We start from the raw sequence: 12,348 nt of genomic DNA, 5'->3' as shown, positions 1-12,348 counted from the left end.
AATTTCAGCCAGTTTGGTCCCATAAAACCTGAGAAAACTGCTTCTAAAGTTCGAACCCAAGTCTGAAATAAGCCTCCATAAAAATCATGATTTTTCGAAAAATACAACTTTATGAAGATTTTGCGACTGAGTTCGACTTGGATAACGATTCTTATATAACTATTCAAAAATTTCAGCCAATTTGGTCCCATAGAACCTGAAAAAACTACTTCCAAAGTTCGAACCCAAGTCTAAAATTAAGGTCCATAAAAAAGATGATTTTTCTGAAAATACAACTTTATGGAGATTTTGTGACTGAATTCGATTTTGATTACGATTCTTATCACTATTCAAAAATATCAGCCAATTTGGTCCCATAGAACCTGAGAAAACTGCTTCCAAAATTCAAACCCAAGGCTGAAATTAGGCTCCATAAAAAAGATGGTTTTTCTAAAAATACAACTTTATGGAGATTTTGTGACTGAGTTCGATTTGGATTACGATTCTTATCACTATTCCAAAATTTCAGCCAGTTTGGTCCCATAGATTCTGAGAAAACTGCTTGTAAAGTTCGAACCCAAGTCTGAAATAAGCGTCCATAAAAATCATGATTTTTCTAAAAATACAACTTTATGGAGATTTTGTGACTGAGTTCAATTTGGATAACGATTCTTATCACTATTTCAAAATTTCAGCCAGGTTCGTCCCATAGTTCCTGAGAAAACTGCTTCTAAAATTCGAACCCAAGTCTCAAATTAGCCTCCATAAAAAAGATGATTTTTCTGAAAATACAACTTTATGGAGATTTTGTGACAGAATTCTATTTCGATTACGATTCTTCTCATTATTCCAAAATTTCAGCCAGTTTGGTCCCATAGAACCTGAGAAAACTGCTTCTATAGTTCGAACCCAAGTCTGAAATCCAAAGTCCGAAATTTCAGCCAGTTTGGTCCCATAGAACCTGAAAAAACTGCTTCTATAGTTCGAACCCAAGTCTGAAATTAGCGTCCATAAAAATCATGATTTTTCTAAAAATACAACTTTATGGAGATTTTGCGACTGAGATCGACTTGGATAACGATTCTTATATAACTATTCAAAAATTTCAGCCAATTTGGTCCCATAGAACCTGAAAAAACTACTTCCAAAGTTCGAACCCAAGTCTGAAATTAAGGTCCATAAAAACCATAATTTTTCTAAAAATACAACTTTATCGAGATTTTGTGACTGAATTCGATTTGGATAACGATTCTTATCACTATACCAATATTTCAGCCAGTTTGGTCCCATAGAACCATAGAAAACTGCTTCCAAAGTTCGAACCCAAGTCTGAAATTAAGGTCCATAAAAATCATAATTTTTCTAAAAATACAACTTTATGGAGATTTTGTGACTGAGTTCAATTTGGATAACGATTCTTATCACTATTTCAAAATTTCAGCCAGGTTCGTCCCATAGTTCCTGAGAAAACTGCTTCTAAAATTCGAACCCAAGTCTCAAATTAGCCTCCATAAAAAATATGATTTTTCTGAAAATACAACTTTATGGAGATTTTGTGACTGATTTCGATTTGGATAACGATTCTTATCACTATTCCAAAATTTCAGCAAGTTTGGTCCCATAGAACCTGAGAAAACTGCTTCTATAGTTCGAACCGAAGTCTGAAATTAGCGTCCATAAAAATCATGATTTTTCTAAAAATACAACTTTATGGAGATTTTGTGACTGAATTCGATTTGGATTACGATTCTTATCACTATTCCAAAATTTCAGCCAGTTTGGTCCCATAGATTCTGAGAAAACTGCTTGTAAAGTTCGAACCCAAGTCTGAAATAAGCGTCCATAAAAACCATAATTTTTCTAAAAATACAACTTTATCCAGATTTTGTGACTGAATTCGATTTGGATAACGATTCTTATCACTATACCAATATTTCAGCCAGTTTGGTCCCATAGAACCATAGAAAACTGCTTCCAAAGTTCGAACCCAAGTCTGAAATTAAGGTCCATAAAAATCATAATTTTTCTAAAAATACAACTTTATGGAGATTTTGTGATTGAGTTCAATTTGGATAACGATTCTTATCACTATTTCAAAATTTCAGCCAGGTTCGTCCCATAGTTCCTGAGAAAACTGCTTCTAAAATTCGAACCCAAGTCTCAAATTAGCCTCCATAAAAAATATGATTTTTCTGAAAATACAACTTTATGGAGATTTTGTGACTGATTTCGATTTGGATAACGATTCTTATCACTATTCCAAAATTTCAGCAAGTTTGGTCCCATAGAACCTGAGAAAACTGCTTCTATAGTTCGAACCGAAGTCTGAAATTAGCGTCCATAAAAATCATGATTTTTCTAAAAATACAACTTTATGGAGATTTTGTGACTGAATTCGATTTGGATTACGATTCTTATCACTATTCCAAAATTTCAGCCAGTTTGGTCCCATAGATTCTGAGAAAACTGCTTGTAAAGTTCGAACCCAAGTCTGAAATAAGCGTCCATAAAAATCATGATTTTTCTAAAAATACAACTTTATGGAGATTTTGTGACTTTTTTCGATTTGGATAACGATTCTTATCACTATTTCAAAATTTCAGCCAGTTTAGTCCCATAGTTCCTGAGAAAACTGCTTCTAAAATTCGAACCCAAGTCTCAAATTAGCCTCCATAAAAAATATGATTTTTCTGAAAATACAACTTTATGGAGATTTTGTGACTGAATTCGATTTGGATAACGATTCTTTTCACTATTCCAAAATTTCAGCAAGTTTGGTCCCATAGAACCTGAGAAAACTGCTTCTATAGTTCGAACCCAAGTCTCAAATTAGCCTCCATAAAAAAGATGATTTTTCTGAAAATACAACTTTATGGAGATTTAGTGACTGAATTCGATTTGGATTACGATTCTTATCACTATTACAAAATTTAAGCCAGTTTGGTCCCAGAGATTCTGAGAAAACTGCTTGTAAAGTTCGAACCCAAGTCTGAAATAAGCGTCCATAAAAATCATAATTTTTCTAAAAATACAACGTTATGGAGATTTTGTGACTGAATTCGATTTGGATAACGATTCTTATCACTATTCCAAAATTTCAGCCAGTTTGGTCCCATAAAACCTGAGAAAACTGCTTCTAAAGTTCGAACCCAAGTCTGAAATAAGCCTCCATAAAAATCATGATTTTTCGAAAAATACAACTTTATGAAGATTTTGCGACTGAGTTCGACTTGGATAACGATTCTTATATAACTAATCAAAAATTTCAGCCAATTTGGTCCCATAGAACCTGAAAAAACTACTTCCAAAGTTCGAACCCAAGTCTAAAATTAAGGTCCATAAAAAAGATGATTTTTCTGAAAATACAACTTTATGGAGATTTTGTGACTGAATTCGATTTTGATTACGATTCTTATCACTATTCAAAAATATCAGCCAATTTGGTCCCATAGAACCTGAGAAAACTGCTTCCAAAATTCAAACCCAAGGCTGAAATTAGGCTCCATAAAAAAGATGGTTTTTCTAAAAATACAACTTTATGGAGATTTTGTGACTGAGTTCGATTTGGATAACGATTCTTATCACTTTTCCAAAATTTCAGCCAGTTTGGTCCCATAGAACCTGAGAAAACTGCTTCTATAGTTCGAACCCAAGTCTGAAATTAGCGTCCATAAAAATCATGATTTTTCAAAAAATACAGTTTTATGGAGATTTTGTGACTGATTTCGATTTGGATAACGATTCTTATCACTATTCCAAAATTTCAGCAAGTTTGGTCCCATAGAACCTGAGAAAACTGCTTCTATAGTTCGAACCGAAGTCTGAAATTAGCGTCCATAAAAATCATGATTTTTCTAAAAATACAACTTTATGGAGATTTTGTGACTTTTTTCGATTTGGATAACGATTCTTATCACTATTTCAAAATTTCAGCCAGTTTAGTCCCATAGTTCCTGAGAAAACTGCTTCTAAAATTCGAACCCAAGTCTCAAATTAGCCTCCATAAAAAATATGATTTTTCTGAAAATACAACTTTATGGAGATTTTGTGACTGAATTCGATTTGGATAACGATTCTTTTCACTATTCCAAAATTTCAGCAAGTTTGGTCCCATAGAACCTGAGAAAACTGCTTCTATAGTTCGAACCCAAGTCTCAAATTAGCCTCCATAAAAAAGATGATTTTTCTGAAAATACAACTTTATGGAGATTTAGTGACTGAATTCGATTTGGATTACGATTCTTATCACTATTACAAAATTTAAGCCAGTTTGGTCCCAGAGATTCTGAGAAAACTGCTTGTAAAGTTCGAACCCAAGTCTGAAATAAGCGTCCATAAAAATCATAATTTTTCTAAAAATACAACGTTATGGAGATTTTGTGACTGAATTCGATTTGGATAACGATTCTTATCACTATTCCAAAATTTCAGCCAGTTTGGTCCCATAAAACCTGAGAAAACTGCTTCTAAAGTTCGAACCCAAGTCTGAAATAAGCCTCCATAAAAATCATGATTTTTCGAAAAATACAACTTTATGAAGATTTTGCGACTGAGTTCGACTTGGATAACGATTCTTATATAACTATTCAAAAATTTCAGCCAATTTGGTCCCATAGAACCTGAAAAAACTACTTCCAAAGTTCGAACCCAAGTCTAAAATTAAGGTCCATAAAAAAGATGATTTTTCTGAAAATACAACTTTATGGAGATTTTGTGACTGAATTCGATTTTGATTACGATTCTTATCACTATTCAAAAATATCAGCCAATTTGGTCCCATAGAACCTGAGAAAACTGCTTCCAAAATTCAAACCCAAGGCTGAAATTAGGCTCCATAAAAAAGATGGTTTTTCTAAAAATACAACTTTATGGAGATTTTGTGACTGAGTTCGATTTGGATTACGATTCTTATCACTATTCCAAAATTTCAGCCAGTTTGGTCCCATAGATTCTGAGAAAACTGCTTGTAAAGTTCGAACCCAAGTCTGAAATAAGCGTCCATAAAAATCATGATTTTTCTAAAAATACAACTTTATGGAGATTTTGTGAATTTTTTCGATTTGGATAACGATTCTTATCACTATTTCAAAATTTCAGCCAGTTTAGTCCCACAGTTCCTGAGAAAACTGCTTCTAAAATTCGGACCCAAGTCTCAAATTAGCCTCCATAAAAAATATGATTTTTCTGAAAATACAACTTTATGGAGATTTTGTGACTGAATTCGATTTGGATAACGATTCTTATCACTATTCCAAAATTTCAGCAAGTTTGGTCCCATAGAACCTGAGAAAACTGCTTCTATAGTTCGAACCGAAGTCTGAAATTAGCGTCCATAAAAATCATGATTTTTCTATAAATACAACTTGATGGAAATTTTAGGACTAAATTCGATTTGGATTACGATTCTTATCACTATTACAAAATTTCAGCCAGTTTGGTCCCATAGATTCTGAGAAAACTGCTTATAAAGTTCGAACCCAAGTCTGAAATAAGCGTCCATAAAAATCATGATTTTTCTAAAAATACAACTTTATGGAGATTTTGTGACTGAATTCGATTTGGATTACGATTCTTATAACTATTCCAAAATTTCAGCCAGTTTGGTCCCATAGATTCTGAGAAAACTGCTTGTAAAGTTCGAACCCAAGTCTGAAATAAGCGTCCATAAAAATCATCATTTTTCTAAAAATACAACTTTATGGAGATTTTGTGACTGAATTCGATTTGGATTACGATTCTTATCACTATTCCAAAATTTCAGCCAGTTTGGTCCCATAGAACCTGAGAAAACTGCTTCTATAGTTCGAACCCAAGTCTGAAATAAGTGTCCATAAAAATCATGATTTTTCTATAAATACAACTTGATGGAGATTTTAGGACTAAATTCGATTTGGATTACGATTCTTATCACTATTACAAAATTTCAGCCAGTTTGGTCCCATAGATTCTGAGAAAACTGCTTGTAAAGTTCGAACCCAAGTCTGAAATAAGCGTCCATAAAAATCATCATTTTTCTAAAAATACAACTTTATGGAGATTTTGTGACTGAATTCGATTTGGATTACGATTCTTATCACTATTCCAAAATTTCAGCCAGTTTGGTCCCATAGAACCTGAGAAAACTGCTTCTATAGTTCGAACCCAAGTCTGAAATAAGTGTCCATAAAAATCATGATTTTTCTATAAATACAACTTGATGGAGATTTTAGGACTAAATTCGATTTGGATTACGATTCTTATCACTATTACAAAATTTCAGCCAGTTTGGTCCCATAGATTCTGAGAAAACTGCTTGTAAAGTTCGAACCCAAGTCTGAAATAGGCGTCCATAAAAATCATGATTTTTCTAAAAATACAACTTTATGGAGATTTTGTGACTGAATTCGATTTGGATTACGATTCTTATAACTATTCCAAAATTTCAGCCAGTTTGGTCCCATAGATTCTGAGAAAACTGCTTGTAAAGTTCGAACCCAAGTCTGAAATAAGCGTCCATAAAAATCATGATTTTTCTAAAAATACAACTTTATGGAGATTTTGTGACTTTTTTCGATTTGGATAACGATTCTTATCACTATTTCAAAATTTCAGCCAGTTTAGTCCCATAGATCCTGAGAAAACTGCTTCTAAAGTTCGAACCCAAGTCTCAAATTAGCCTCCATAAAAAAGATGATTTTTCTGAAAATACAACTTTATGGAGATTTAGTGACTGAATTCGATTTGGATTACGATTCTTATCACTATTACAAAATTTAAGCCAGTTTGGTCCCAGAGATTCTGTGAAAACTGCTTGTAAAGTTCGAACCCAAGTCTGAAATAAGCGTCCATAAAAATCATCATTTTTCTAAAAATACAACTTTATGGAGATTTTGTGACTGAATTCGATTTGGATAACGATTCTTATCACTATTCCAAAATTTCAGCCAGTTTGGTCCCATAAAACCTGAGAAAACTGCTTCTAAAGTTCGAACCCAAGTCTGAAATAAGCCTCCATAAAAATCATGATTTTTCGAAAAATACAACTTTATGAAGATTTTGCGACTGAGTTCGACTTGGATAACGATTCTTATATAACTATTCAAAAATTTCAGCCAATTTGGTCCCATAGAACCTGAAAAAACTACTTCCAAAGTTCGAACCCAAGTCTAAAATTAAGGTCCATAAAAAAGATGATTTTTCTGAAAATACAACTTTATGGAGATTTTGTGACTGAATTCGATTTTGATTACGATTCTTATCACTATTCAAAAATATCAGCCAATTTGGTCCCATAGAACCTGAGAAAACTGCTTCCAAAATTCAAACCCAAGGCTGAAATTAGGCTCCATAAAAAAGATGGTTTTTCTAAAAATACAACTTTATGGAGATTTTGTGACTGAGTTCGATTTGGATAACGATTCATATCACTTTTCCAAAATTTCAGCCAGTTTGGTCCCATAGAACCTGAGAAAACTGCTTCTATAGTTCGAACCCAAGTCTGAAATTAGCGTCCATAAAAATCATGATTTTTCAAAAAATACAACTTTATGGAGATTTTGTGACTGATTTCGATTTGGATAACGATTCTTATCACTATTCCAAAATTTCAGCAAGTTTGGTCCCATAGAACCTGAGAAAACTGCTTCTATAGTTCGAACCGAAGTCTGAAATTAGCGTCCATAAAAATCATGATTTTTCTAAAAATACAACTGTATGGAGATTTTGTGACTGAATTCGATTTGGATTACGATTCTTATCACTATTCCAAAATTTCAGCCAGTTTGGTCCCATAGATTCTGAGAAAACTGCTTGTAAAGTTCGAACCCAAGTCTGAAATAAGCGTCCATAAAAATCATGATTTTTCTAAAAATACAACTTTATGGAGATTTTGTGACTTTTTTCGATTTGGATAACGATTCTTATCACTATTTCAAAATTTCAGCCAGTTTAGTCCCATAGTTCCTGAGAAAACTGCTTCTAAAATTCGAACCCAAGTCTCAAATTAGCCTCCATAAAAAATATGATTTTTCTGAAAATTCAACTTTATGGAGATTTTGTGACTGAATTCGATTTGGATAACGATTCTTATCACTATTCCAAAATTTCAGCCAGTTTGGTCCCATAAAACCTGAGAAAACTGCTTCTAAAGTTCGAACCCAAGTCTGAAATAAGCCTCCATAAAAATCATGATTTTTCGAAAAATACAACTTTATGAAGATTTTGCGACTGAGTTCGACTTGGATAACGATTCTTATATAACTATTCAAAAATTTCAGCCAATTTGGTCCCATAGAACCTGAAAAAACTACTTCCAAAGTTCGAACCCAAGTCTAAAATTAAGGTCCATAAAAAAGATGATTTTTCTGAAAATACAACTTTATGGAGATTTTGTGACTGAATTCGATTTTGATTACGATTCTTATCACTATTCAAAAATATCAGCCAATTTGGTCCCATAGAACCTGAGAAAACTGCTTCCAAAATTCAAACCCAAGGCTGAAATTAGGCTCCATAAAAAAGATGGTTTTTCTAAAAATACAACTTTATGGAGATTTTGTGACTGAGTTCGATTTGGATAACGATTCATATCACTTTTCCAAAATTTCAGCCAGTTTGGTCCCATAGAACCTGAGAAAACTGCTTCTATAGTTCGAACCCAAGTCTGAAATTAGCGTCCATAAAAATCATGATTTTTCAAAAAATACAACTTTATGGAGATTTTGTGACTGATTTCGATTTGGATAACGATTCTTATCACTATTCCAAAATTTCAGCAAGTTTGGTCCCATAGAACCTGAGAAAACTGCTTCTATAGTTCGAACCGAAGTCTGAAATTAGCGTCCATAAAAATCATGATTTTTCTAAAAATACAACTGTATGGAGATTTTGTGACTGAATTCGATTTGGATTACGATTCTTATCACTATTCCAAAATTTCAGCCAGTTTGGTCCCATAGAACCTGAGAAAACTGCTTCTATAGTTCGAACCGAAGTCTGAAATTAGCGTCCATAAAAATCATGATTTTTCTAAAAATACAACTGTATGGAGATTTTGTGACTGAATTCGATTTGGATTACGATTCTTATCACTATTCCAAAATTTCAGCCAGTTTGGTCCCATAGATTCTGAGAAAACTGCTTGTAAAGTTCGAACCCAAGTCTGAAATAAGCGTCCATAAAAATCATGATTTTTCAAAAAATACAACTTTATGGAGATTTTGTGACTTTTTTCGATTTGGATAACGATTCTTATCACTATTTCAAAATTTCAGCCAGTTTAGTCCCATAGTTCCTGAGAAAACTGCTTCTAAAATTCGAACCCAAGTCTCAAATTAGCCTCCATAAAAAATATGATTTTTCTGAAAATTCAACTTTATGGAGATTTTGTGACTGATTTCGATTTGGATAACGATTCTTATCACTATTCCAAAATTTCAGCCAGTTTGGTCCCATAAAACCTGAGAAAACTGCTTCTAAAGTTCGAACCCAAGTCTGAAATAAGCCTCCATAAAAATCATGATTTTTCGAAAAATACAACTTTATGAAGATTTTGCGACTGAGTTCGACTTGGATAACGATTCTTATATAACTATTCAAAAATTTCAGCCAATTTGGTCCCATAGAACCTGAAAAAACTACTTCCAAAGTTCGAACCCAAGTCTAAAATTAAGGTCCATAAAAAAGATGATTTTTCTGAAAATACAACTTTATGGAGATTTTGTGACTGAATTCGATTTTGATTACGATTCTTATCACTATTCAAAAATATCAGCCAATTTGGTCCCATAGAACCTGAGAAAACTGCTTCCAAAATTCAAACCCAAGGCTGAAATTAGGCTCCATAAAAAAGATGGTTTTTCTAAAAATACAACTTTATGGAGATTTTGTGACTGAGTTCGATTTGGATAACGATTCATATCACTTTTCCAAAATTTCAGCCAGTTTGGTCCCATAGAACCTGAGAAAACTGCTTCTATAGTTCGAACCCAAGTCTGAAATTAGCGTCCATAAAAATCATGATTTTTCAAAAAATACAACTTTATGGAGATTTTGTGACTGATTTCGATTTGGATAACGATTCTTATCACTATTCCAAAATTTCAGCAAGTTTGGTCCCATAGAACCTGAGAAAACTGCTTCTATAGTTCGAACCGAAGTCTGAAATTAGCGTCCATAAAAATCATGATTTTTCTAAAAATACAACTGTATGGAGATTTTGTGACTGAATTCGATTTGGATTACGATTCTTATCACTATTCCAAAATTTCAGCCAGTTTGGTCCCATAGATTCTGAGAAAACTGCTTGTAAAGTTCGAACCCAAGTCTGAAATAAGCGTCCATAAAAATCATGATTTTTCTAAAAATACAACTTTATGGAGATTTTGTGACTTTTTTCGATTTGGATAACGATTCTTATCACTATTTCAAAATTTCAGCCAGTTTAGTCCCATAGTTCCTGAGAAAACTGCTTCTAAAATTCGAACCCAAGTCTCAAATTAGCCTCCATAAAAAATATGATTTTTCTGAAAATTCAACTTTATGGAGATTTTGTGACTGAATTCGATTTGGATAACGATTCTTATCACTATTCCAAAATTTCAGCAAGTTTGGTCCCATAGAACCTGAGAAAACTGCTTCTATAGTTCGAACCGAAGTCTGAAATTAGCGTCCATAAAAATCATGATTTTTCTAAAAATACAACTTTATGGAGATTTTGTGACTGAATTCGATTTGGATTACGATTCTTATAACTATTCCAAAAATTTCAGCCAGTTTGGTCCCATAGATTCTGAGAAAACTGCTTGTAAAGTTCGAACCCAAGTCTGAAATAAGCGTCCATAAAAATCAAGATTTTTCTAAAAATACAACTTTATGGAGATTTTGTGACTGAGTTCGATTTGGATAACGATTCATATCACTTTTCCAAAATTTCAGCCAGTTTGGTCCCATAGAACCTGAGAAAACTGCTTCTAAAGTTCGAACCCATGTCTCAAATCAGCCTCCATAAAAAAGATGATTTTTCTAAAAATACAACTTTATGGAGATTTTGTGACTGAATTCGATTTGGATTACGATTCTTATAACTATTCCAAAAATTTCAGCCAGTTTGGTCCCATAGATTCTGAGAAAACTGCTTGTAAAGTTCGAACCCAAGTCTGAAATAAGCGTCCATAAAAATCAAGATTTTTCTAAAAATACAACTTTATGGAGATTTTGTGACTGAATTCGATTTGGATTACGATTCTTATCACTATTCCAAAATTTCAGCCAGTTTGGTCCCATAGAACCTGAGAAAACTGCTTCTATAGTTCGAACCCAAGTCTGAAATAAGTGTCCATAAAAATCATGATTTTTCTATAAATACAACTTGATGGAGATTTTAGGACTAAATTCGATTTGGATAACGATTCTTATCACTATTACAAAATTTCAGCCAGTTTGGTCCCATAGATTCTGAGAAATCTGCTTGTAAAGTTCGAACCCAAGTCTGAAATAAGCGTCCATAAAAATCATGATTTTTCTAAAAATACAACTTTATGGAGATTTTGTGACTGAATTCGATTTGGATAACGATTCTTATCACTATTACAAAATTTCAGCCAGTTTGGTCCCATAGAACCTGAGAAAACTGCTTCTAAAGTTCGAACCCATGTTACAAATCAGCCTCCATAAAAAAGATGATTTTTCTAAATATACAACTTTATGGAGATTTTGTGACTGAATTCGATTTGAATTACGATTCTTATCACTATTCCAAAATTTCAGCCAGTTTGGTCCCATAGAACCTGAGAAAACTGCTTCTATAGTTCGAACCCAAGTCTGAAATTAGTGTCCATAAAAATCATGATTTTTCTATAAATACAACTTGATGGAAATTTTAGGACTAAATTCGATTTGGATTACGATTCTTATCACTATTACAAAATTTCAGCCAGTTTGGTCCCATAGATTCTGAGAAAACTGCTTATAAAGTTCGAACCCAAGTCTGAAATAAGCGTCCATAAAAATCATGATTTTTCTAAAAATACAACTTTATGGAGATTTTGTGACTGAATTCGATTTGGATTACGATTCTTATAACTATTCCAAAATTTCGGCCAGTTTGGTCCCATAGAACCTGAGAAAACTGCTTCTATAGTTCGAACCCAAGTCTGAAATAAGTGTCCATAAAAATCATGATTTATCTATAAATACAACTTGATGGAGATTTTAGGACTAAATTCGATTTGGATTACGATTCTTATCACTATCACAAAATTTCAGCCAGTTTGGTCCCATAGATTCTGAGAAAACTGCTTGTAAAGTTCGAACCCAAGTCTGAAATAGGCGTCCATAAAAATCATGATTTTTCTAAAAATACAACTTTATGGAGATTTTGTGACTGAATTC

Source organism: Hesperophylax consimilis, chromosome 20 (genome assembly GCF_061612785.1).
Source record: "Hesperophylax consimilis isolate HC1 chromosome 20, BYU_Hcon_1.0, whole genome shotgun sequence".
Lineage (NCBI taxonomy): Eukaryota > Metazoa > Arthropoda > Insecta > Trichoptera > Limnephilidae > Hesperophylax > Hesperophylax consimilis.
Note: the sequence above shows the minus strand (reverse complement) of the source record.